The sequence below is a fragment of the Oreochromis aureus genome, linkage group 17 (genome assembly GCF_013358895.1).
Source record: "Oreochromis aureus strain Israel breed Guangdong linkage group 17, ZZ_aureus, whole genome shotgun sequence".
In the NCBI taxonomy this organism is placed as follows: domain Eukaryota; kingdom Metazoa; phylum Chordata; class Actinopteri; order Cichliformes; family Cichlidae; genus Oreochromis; species Oreochromis aureus.
In genome coordinates, this window is record NC_052958.1 from 39,754,718 (window position 1) to 39,764,278 (window position 9,561).

Here is a 9,561-nt window from a genome sequence, read left to right on the forward strand (position 1 = left end):
AATTGCAGCAAAACACATCTTGACTTCTTACCTACCAAAATAGATCTGTTATGGTGTGTGTGTGTGTGTGTGAGTGTGTGTATGTGTGGTGCCTGCCATGTAGGCTATGTATGTGTCATGACCCCGTCTGCACCTTTGCTAACCTCACACTGCTCGTCTTAGCCAGACATCAGGCCTGTGCACCTACACAGCTGAACTCTGTGTGATCTCTAGGGTAAATGTCACACTCGAACCATGAAGGAAACTTACTCAAACTGAACTGAAACTTAAAACTTACTCAACAGATATAAGGTATAAATGATAAAACTTAAATCTTAACTTTAAAGAATATAAGTAATAAAAGATAAAAATCACTCCAGGCGTATGTAAGCAGGTGTGTTGCCATTCCTTTCAGAGCTCCTGTCCTCCTCACCGTGTATTGGCTGATCCTTAACGTCTGCCAAGAGTTTCTGACCTTCACTTGACCAGGAGCCACAGCTCTTTAATAAGCTCAAATGCAATCATGTGTAAAAGATTAAAATCATTTTCATAACAAAGTTCTCTCTTCTCAGATGTACCAATATGTTTGCTCGTCTCTACTACAGTTCAATCATTGAAAATCACACTGATCAGCATGCTTTGTGGAAATTACAGATTACATCATGGCAAAAGCATTTTCCAGACCTCTCACTCCCCTTTTGACCTCTGACTGACCAGAGGTCACCATACTTCAGGTGCTTCACTCCTCGTCCCACACAGCGACTCCCATGTCCATCAAAGGCATCATGGGTATGTGGGCTTCTGCTCCTGGATCCACTGCCTTCGTGATCACCTTTTCTAACAGAGCTCGGGCACAAGGAATGAGACAACAGCCACAGGTCACCAAAATACCCACCAACACAGCTAATGAAAGCATAATGGGAAGTACAAACCCTTTCCACTGTCCGAAGACCGAGGTCATCCAGCCCTCCAGCGGATTCTCAATTCCCGAATGTTCGTGCATGGTCTTAGAGAGCGTTTTCAGCCCCTCTAAAGCCCGAGTGACTGACCCGTCTGGAGCTGTGTTATTAGGAATAAAAGTACAGCATTGATCACCGAACATCGCACATACACCGCCTCGTTCTGCTAACAGCATGTCTAAAGCCATTCTATTCTGCACCCCCATCAACGAGGTCGGACCCACTTGCTCCACTAGCCCTTCCATCCCATCTCGAGTAAGGTTAGAGAGTCTCAGCAGATTATAGTGAACATAATTAATCCTATCCACATTCTTGTTAGGGGTCACAGGAAAGAGAGCAGCGATTATTGGAATATTTTCAAACCCGGCAGCTATTTGATCTGCCAACTTATACTCATTTGGAACTCCCCTGGGCACTCCTATTGAGTCTATCCAGGTCGGCGAGTCCATCCTAGGATCATAAGCATGTGTTCCCTCAGCCCCTCTTTTTCCCAGAACGTGTCTCTTGCGCCTAGCTGTCAGTGTGCGTGTGTGTCGTGCTTTGGGAATGCCTTCACCCGGTTTCCTATTAACATAAGTGGCGCACCTAGCCTCACCATTGCGCACGTCCCCACGCTTCCCAGAGGAACACGAGCCAAAAGAGTTTTATGTCCGCAATAATAATAAAGCCCACTTCTAGCCCAGGTCCCAATCAAAGTGTTTGCATGACTTACATTGTTTGTGGTTCTCCCGTTTTGGTAACCGAACACCAACTTGGGTCAATTTCTCCCACCTCATATTTCACGTGATCTGTGGAGAACTTAAAACACGTATAATTATCTTTTTCGCATAAATGGTCCCGCCTTTGTATGTTTATCGGTTGGGGAAATAAACTGGACAACACCGTGCAGTTTCCAGTGCTCACCACTCCTCTGGTCAGTTGCAGCATACAGTCATAGCCCCACTGATCCTCTGGATGTAGTGGTGCTGGTTCTGTGAACAAACGTGGTCTAGCCGACGCACAAGCCACACAATTTGACACCTGCTGTTCCTCGGCATTTAATGCCATCCAGTCCAGCCACAGGTTACTGTCACTGAACCCGGTGGCGCGTTCTATCAAATCCTTTGGTTTTAACCTCGTATAATCTACCGTGAGGACTCGCCTGGCTTTTGGTTCCCGTTCCTCTGGTGCTGCGGTGAGCGACACGTTTCCTACTGGCTTGGGTTTTGGGTTGACAAGATTTATCCTAATTACCCCTGTCGGATCTGTTCCCACCATATCTATCCCGATTACCAGGTAAAACACACCTCCCGGACTTTCTGACCTAGGGAGAGCATTCCAAGGACCCAGGGAAAGAGTGATGGGGTTCTGAGAAGTGGAAAAATCCCTCTGTATTGCTATCCCTTTTAACCCTTCAGGCACTTGCGGCTGCCACCCCACTCCGGTCCATCCTACCACATTCCCCAACCAGGAATACACCACTGCCCTGCAGTATAAGACCCCAGGACAGCGTGACTTCCCGACTGGAGTGAGGGCTCCCTCCCCGTGTGCATATGGCAGGGTGACTACAAATCCACACATCATATCCCCTCCAGCTGCTATTTACCCCTTCGCAATCTATCACTTCACATAAGTCAAACGTATACGCACTTGTGGACCCTTTAACGTAGTCCAACTCTAGCCCCTTATATCTGCTGAGACACCCATCCTTTCTACCCGAGATTTCACGCTGTGTTCTCACCCTTGGCCCCGTTTCGTGAATCGATCCCTCTTGTGGTGCTGGAGTGGGCTGGCCTCCGGGTCCGGACAGTTCGCTTGGGTTTTTCTGCAAAGTATAAACGAGCAAACATACGGCCATAATTAATATCATCACAGACATCAAACTCACAATAACAAGTAATATTTTAATTTGTGCCCTCTCTTCATGAGGGTCTAATTCACGGCGTGGCATTTTTCAGCGTATATTTAATGATTAAAAATAAAAGAATACAAAGCGTGATTTTTCTGAGTCTCTTTGCTGCTTGCTTTTTCTCTTTTTCAGCTACCCTTCTCCGCCCACTCAGTTTGTGGTTGCTCCTTTCTGCAGGCGCGGCGACCTCCTCCTCAGCGGTTCTTCTTGCTTCGGCCTTTCGGGTAGACTACCGATCGGCCCGTTGCACGGGGGAGAGGATTTATTTTGCCTCTTAGATTTGTTGCTCCCCGTGTCCGGTGGCGCCGGGTCCTCGTCCACTAGGCTCTCGTCTGCTGCCGCACACTGCGTCCAATGGAACCAGGTGTCGCCTTTCCCTTTCAGCTGGACCGCTGTAGCCGTCCGCCCTGTCACCTCGTATGGACCTGTCCACCTGGGTTCCTTCCACTTGCGTTTGATGACCTTTAGCCACACCGCCTTGGCGTCAGGGACCTCTCCTTTCTCTCTGGGGTTCTCACACGTCACCTGTTTTGTGAAACTGGACACAAGGGCTTTCAACTCGTTAAAATATTCAGCATGAGACCTGTTCCTTTTCTGGGGCTGCTCCGCCGAGACCACTGTCCAAGGGGCTGGAAACTGTCTCCCGGTCAGCAGCTCGTGCGGGTAAAGCCTGTTGACTGATTCACAGAACATCGTATGGTCATCAAAGCAATGGGGAGTGCAGCTACCCAACTTAACCCTGTTTGTGCGCATATTTTAGCCATCTTATTTTTTAAGTTCAGATTCATTCTTTCTACTTTTCCCTGAGACTGGGGATGATACACTGTCCCAAATTTATGCTGCACTCCCAACATTCTCTCTACTTCTTGCAGATCCTGGTTTTTAAAGTGTGTGCCATTATCTGATCTAATCCTTCGGGGAAACCCGTGTCGCGGAATGTAATGGTTAATCAAACACTTTATTACACTCTTTGCGTCTTCCTTCCGGTTGGCCAAGCCTCGGGCCAGCCGGTCAAGGCATCAACACACACCAACAAATACCTCACACCACCGGGTCTGTCTCAATCATGTCAGTGAAATCAATAACAATCTCCTCTCCTGGTCTCTCAGGGATCAAAAACTTACCCGGCTCTGGTTTCACTGCTGGTTTGGGATTGTGTGCTCCACAGATTAGACATGTTCTGGCCTTCTCCTGTACCATGTTCCTTAATTCCGGGTGCCACCATCGACACAAGTTTTTCTCCATCTGTTTTATACCCACGTGGCCCAGTCCATGAGCTTCACTTACCTTCTGCTTTGCCATTTTAGTCGTCAAAACTGGGCGCCCGTCCGGCTCCTCCACAGGCCTTCCTCCTGCCAGGCTCCTCTAGCCTGCCACACCCCCCCTTTTCCTCTGGGGATGCTTCCTTCTGAGCCTGTCTGACCTCCTCCAAGGTGTTGGTGCTCCCCTCCTCTTCTGCCGTTACCTGCACCATTTGTCTCTGTCCTTTGTAGCCTGCGGCCTTTTTTGCAGCTTCATCCGCTGTCCGGTTTCCTCTTGCCACCGGATTGTCTCCCTGTGAATGTCCTTTGCATTTTACAATACTCACCTCCTCTGGATCCTCTAGGGCTTTCTCCAGTTCCTCCATTTCCTTCTTGTGGCAAATCGGTGCGTTGGTTGCAGTTCTGTATCCAGCTCTCTTCCACTGAGCCAGCTCCACCTGTGCGGCTCCAAACGCATATGCTGAGTCAGTGTAAATGTTCACTTTCAGGTTCTTGGCCAACCGCAGCGTTCGGATCAGGGCTATCACTTCAGCTCTCTGGGCTGACTGCTGTCCCTCAATCCTTCCTGCCTCTATTACCTGATACTCCTGTCCTACTCTGCGAACTACAGCATACCCTGCTTTAAGTCCTTCTTCATCTCTGTGGCAGCATCCATCTGTGAACCACTCCTCTGCTCCTGCTATGGGTTCCGCTTTTAGATCCTTTCTCACTTTCTCTTCAACCTGGGCTTTCTTCACGCAATCATGTGGTTCCCCTGACCCCATTAAATCTGCCATATTAATGCCTTCATGTGTGAATGTCAGGTTAGGTGCATCTAGAACTTTGCTCAACCTCTGTTGTTTCAGTGGGGTCATTGTGAACGCCTGTGAGTTCACATAAGCCACTACACTGTGTGTGGTGAGCACTTTCAGTGGATGTTCCTTACTATGTGTGCTGTTTTCTGGATGATTTTTATGCGACCCCTGCTGCGTGTCGTGTGCATGTTGGATGTCTTGCTTCTATTGGGCCCAGTTTTATGCTAACATACATGAGCACATCTCTACTCCCCTTTTTTTCTGAAACAATACACCATTTACAATGTCATTTGTTTCAGAAACATCCAGGTAGAATGGTTCATCGTAATTTGGCGTGGCCAAATCAGTGGCCCTCGACAAATCCTGCTTCAATGAAATGAACGCGGACTCTGTGGCGGTGTCCAAGACAACTCAGCCCTCAGGTTTCGAGCGCCCGACTTTCTTAATCAGGTCCCTTAAAGGCGGTTTTACCTGCGTAGTTTGGAATGAACTGTCTGCTGTAACCTGTCAAACCTAGAAAAGAAAGCAATTCTTTCACAGTTCGTGGTTTGGGATGTGTGAGAATTTGGTCTCTGTGTGTGCTCATTAACCCCACAGATTTGTGTGCAATCACCCGCCCAGAAAAGTTACCTCCGGTCGGACCAGCTGCAGTTTTTCTTTACTGACCTTGAAGCCGCATTCTGCCAGTCGGTTCAACACTGCGGCGAGGCTGCCGTACACGCCCGCCACGGAAGGAGCTGCAATTAGGGAGGTCATCAACATACTGGATTAGTGTGCAGCCCTCAGGCAGTTGACATGGTGACAGGGCTTCTTTCAGCACCTGATTGAAAATGCCTGGTGACAGTGCAAAGCCCTGTGGCAACCGTGTATATCTGAACTGTCTGCCTCTGTATGTAAATGAAAAATGTCTCTGAGTGACTCGTGCAGTGGAAGACAAAAGAAGGCATTAGCCAAATCAATACAAGTGAACCATTTCTGGTCCCATGTAATTGCAGTGAGAGCTGTGTATGGGTTAGGCACAGGAACAGTTTCAGTGCGTAGTATGGCATTAATAGCTCTCAAATCATGTGCCATTCTGTATTTCCCGTGCCCTGTTTTTCAACTGGTAAAATAGGCGTATTCCAGTATGAGTGTGATGGTTCTAACACCCCTACCTGCAACAGCCCTTCAATGGTTTCTGCAATACCTGCGTCCAGCCTCTGGTTTGTGCCTGTACTGTGGTTTATTGATGGGTGCATCCGACTTCAGCTCGAAAAGAACAGGTGAACAGGAAGCCAAACCCACATCCGTTGGCCCTCTGGACCACAATGTGTCAGGCAGTTTGGGGAGTTCAGCCACCGCGTCTGGATGATCTGTTTTCTCTCTGCCATGTGTTCTGGAAATTTCTTTGTGTTCTAAAATCACAGCATCGTTAGACCAACAAAGTATACGATAGATTTTACATTTAGGAGCATACCAAACATTTGGAATTTGCGTACCTTGCCACCAAGAGTTGTCCAGCGCCCGCTTGACCATTGGCCCCAGTTCTCGTGCCTCATGACCAACATGGACCGCCAAAGTAATGTGAGGGGCTGAATCCTCTCCCACATTGTACCAGGGCAATTGTTCATCCGTTAATTTGACAGCCACGGCGACACCTTCTGGTCCAATGTAAATATTGTGTGTTTTTACATTCCAAGTTTCTCCTCTAGATCACTCTCAAATTGTTCCCTATAGGTGTCGTCTTCTTCCTTATCATAAAAAAGGGTGACGTGGTAAGGATCTCTAGGCTCAGAGTAGACGGCCAAGCTCATTATCCAGGGTCTCCATTCCTGGTATATTCTCAGAATGCCTTCCTCCACCAGCCGTCCCCAGTATATTTCTGCTGTGGCCTGCTCAGGGTCTCTGACCAGATATTGAGTCTTTGAAGGCGATCCCAGGCACGGGAATTCTTTTCCTCCTGGCAGAGAGACCGTCAGGCCGTCTGCCGAACACATAATAGTTGCTCCCAGTTTCACAAGCAGATCCCTGCCCATGAGATTTACAGGCACCTGTGGTGACACCACATATTGGTGTTTCAAAGTCTGTTTTCCCAGCTGCGTCAAAGCTGGATCAGTCAGTGGCAGAGTCATCGGAATCCCGGAGAAACCCACAACACTGACTGTGCTATTTGAAAGCGTTGCACAGTCGGGTGTGTCTCTCACTGTAGAATAAGTTGCTCCAGTGTCCACCAGGAAGGGTAGTTCTGTACCTTCCACGGTCATCGACAGCATGGGTTCTGCCGCCCCCACACTGTTCGGTCTCTCCGGGCGGCGTCAGTATTGCTCCCCGTCCCAGCCCCAGTCAGCGACTGGATACTGGGCGACAGGCGCTGCACTGGGATTCGGAGCTTGGTGCGCCCCCCTGTACGCAGCTCCTCCTCTGATGTTTCCGCGTGCCTGGCGTGAGTAGCCCCGCCTCGGGTAGTTATTGGGGCCCTCTGGGCAACTTCGAGCCCAGTGCCCCTCTGCTCCACAGATAAAGCAGCTGCCCCAGCTGGCATAGTTGTGTTGAGACCCCGTACTCTGAGCTCTTAACCCACTCCTGCCGGATCCACCACGCCCCCTTTGCGAACCACCGGTCCCCAATTCCCAGCGGGTCTCGTTGCCCTGGTGCATTGGCGGGCCAGCGGTCATCAGGATAGAGATTCGGATCCAAATCCGCCAGTCAGGCACCGGATCAGCCCCGGCCTTGCCACCATGATTTTTTTGCTCTGTTCTTTCATTTCCTTTTTCTTACTGTCAATTTTGTCGCGGGCTTCCCCCAACTGTAACCTGACAAGTTGAGCCTGGGCTTCCTCGAGCTCTTTCTTTTGTTTATTCACCGAATCCTGTTCCTGCTGGAGGCGATGCACCACATGCCTCTCCCACTGCACAGAGTCTGCCACTGCAAAGTCTGGATTCTTCTCTAAGTCTGCTGTGACCTGTTTTGGCAGTCCTGCTAGAACGGTGAGAACGGAACCACGCCCGACTTTCGCCCTCCTTACCTGGATGAATGCCTGTCTCCATCAACCACTGCTCCTTAGCTTTAGCTAAGAACTCCCCTGGTGTGTCTTTAGGGTCCCAAATTATCTTAGGAATCGTGCGGTGTTGCGTGTTGGATACTTTTCACGAACAGCATCAAACAGGGCACTTTGGACCTCAGCAAGAGGGAGGTCATTAGCATACGTAGTGGTGCCAGCTAGCCCCTCTACATCAGCTAATCCTCCCCCCAGGAGGCAGCGCCCAGCGACCCCGCGAAAATCACCGAGAGCAAGCTCCTCTGCTTCGGTCAGTGTGGTCAGTTTCCTCAGCCAACTAGCCCCTCCTTCTGTAATGGGCGAAGTTGTTTAACCAATGCTTCCAAATCTCTGATTTTATATGCTCTATACACTGGTTCACCACATGGACCAGACATCAGAGGCATATTCAGTTGTCCCTCCTGTACTCCTCTATCAAAAATTACTCTTCTATTTTTCTTCACCTGTGTCTTTCCCTTTGATGGCCCAAACATTGATCTTCTCCGACCTGGAGGGGCCTGCTTCTGTTTTCCGCCTTCATCCTTTTTTACTTCGCGGTTTCTCAGCCTTATGCTTGGACCTGGGTCTGACTCAACTTCTCCCTCTTCGGCTGCTTCCTCTTCATCGCCATCCTCCTCTTCATCACTCCAGGAGACCCCATCCTCTATTATATCCTTTGACCAATCCTTAAGCATTTTCCTCTTCGCCAGTTCCAATGCTTTGAACACCTTCAGCAATGCCTCCGGCTCCTCATACATAGGACCATGCACTTCTCCTTCCCAGCGTTCCCGGTCGGGCATTTTTTCTGCTCCACCCGATCTCCTCATCTGGGCCTGTCCTTCCTTCTGCGGACCTGGCGATCCCTTGTGCTTGGGCCGGGCTCCCAGCTCCATCGTGGGCCACCCCTCCTCTCGGGTGTGCATCCCCTCCTCCTGTCTGTCCTGTCTTAGCTGATCCAACAGGTGTTCCTCGGACGGCGTCAGCATATCACTCCTAATTCCCCTTGGTGGCGAGGTTGGGCCTTCATCTGCAGCTGAGGCCTCCAGTCTCCCACCTTCACTAAAGGGCTGGCGCCCCCTGCTCTTACTTCTTCCTCTTGTCTCCTTATGTGTCCACCAGTGTATTCAACATTCACCACTCCTCCCAGGACTGTTCCTATTTGTCCTTTAGGCCCTCGCACCTGTCCTCCATCCAAAGTCATCACCGGCATGGCATAGGGTGGGGGTGGGGCACTTGGCATTAAATTAGCCCATGGGTATATTTTGGGTGTTGAGGGTCTAGCAGTTTCCTCTGTTTTTGTGGTCAAGTTCCTCATTTGCTCCTCCAACTTCTTATTTTCCTCTTTTAGTTGTTTTACTGAAGCCATTATACTCACCATATCCCTGCTCTGACCGTGTCATCCTCCTTCATCCAAGATTTTGCGGCATTCCACAAAAACAACCACTTAGAGCACTTGTCATGCACTTCTCTGAGGTCCTTCATTTCTGCCTTGGTCTTTCTATTCACTGAGTGACCCACAGACTCCTCTTCCAGTTGCTTCAGTTGTTCTTCACATCTTTTCCTTCAGCTTGAAACACCAAGCTCAGAGCTATTTCATCACTCAATTTCTTTTGTTGAGATGTGATGAGCTTACTTACCTCAAGCTCCATAACCTGACATTCTT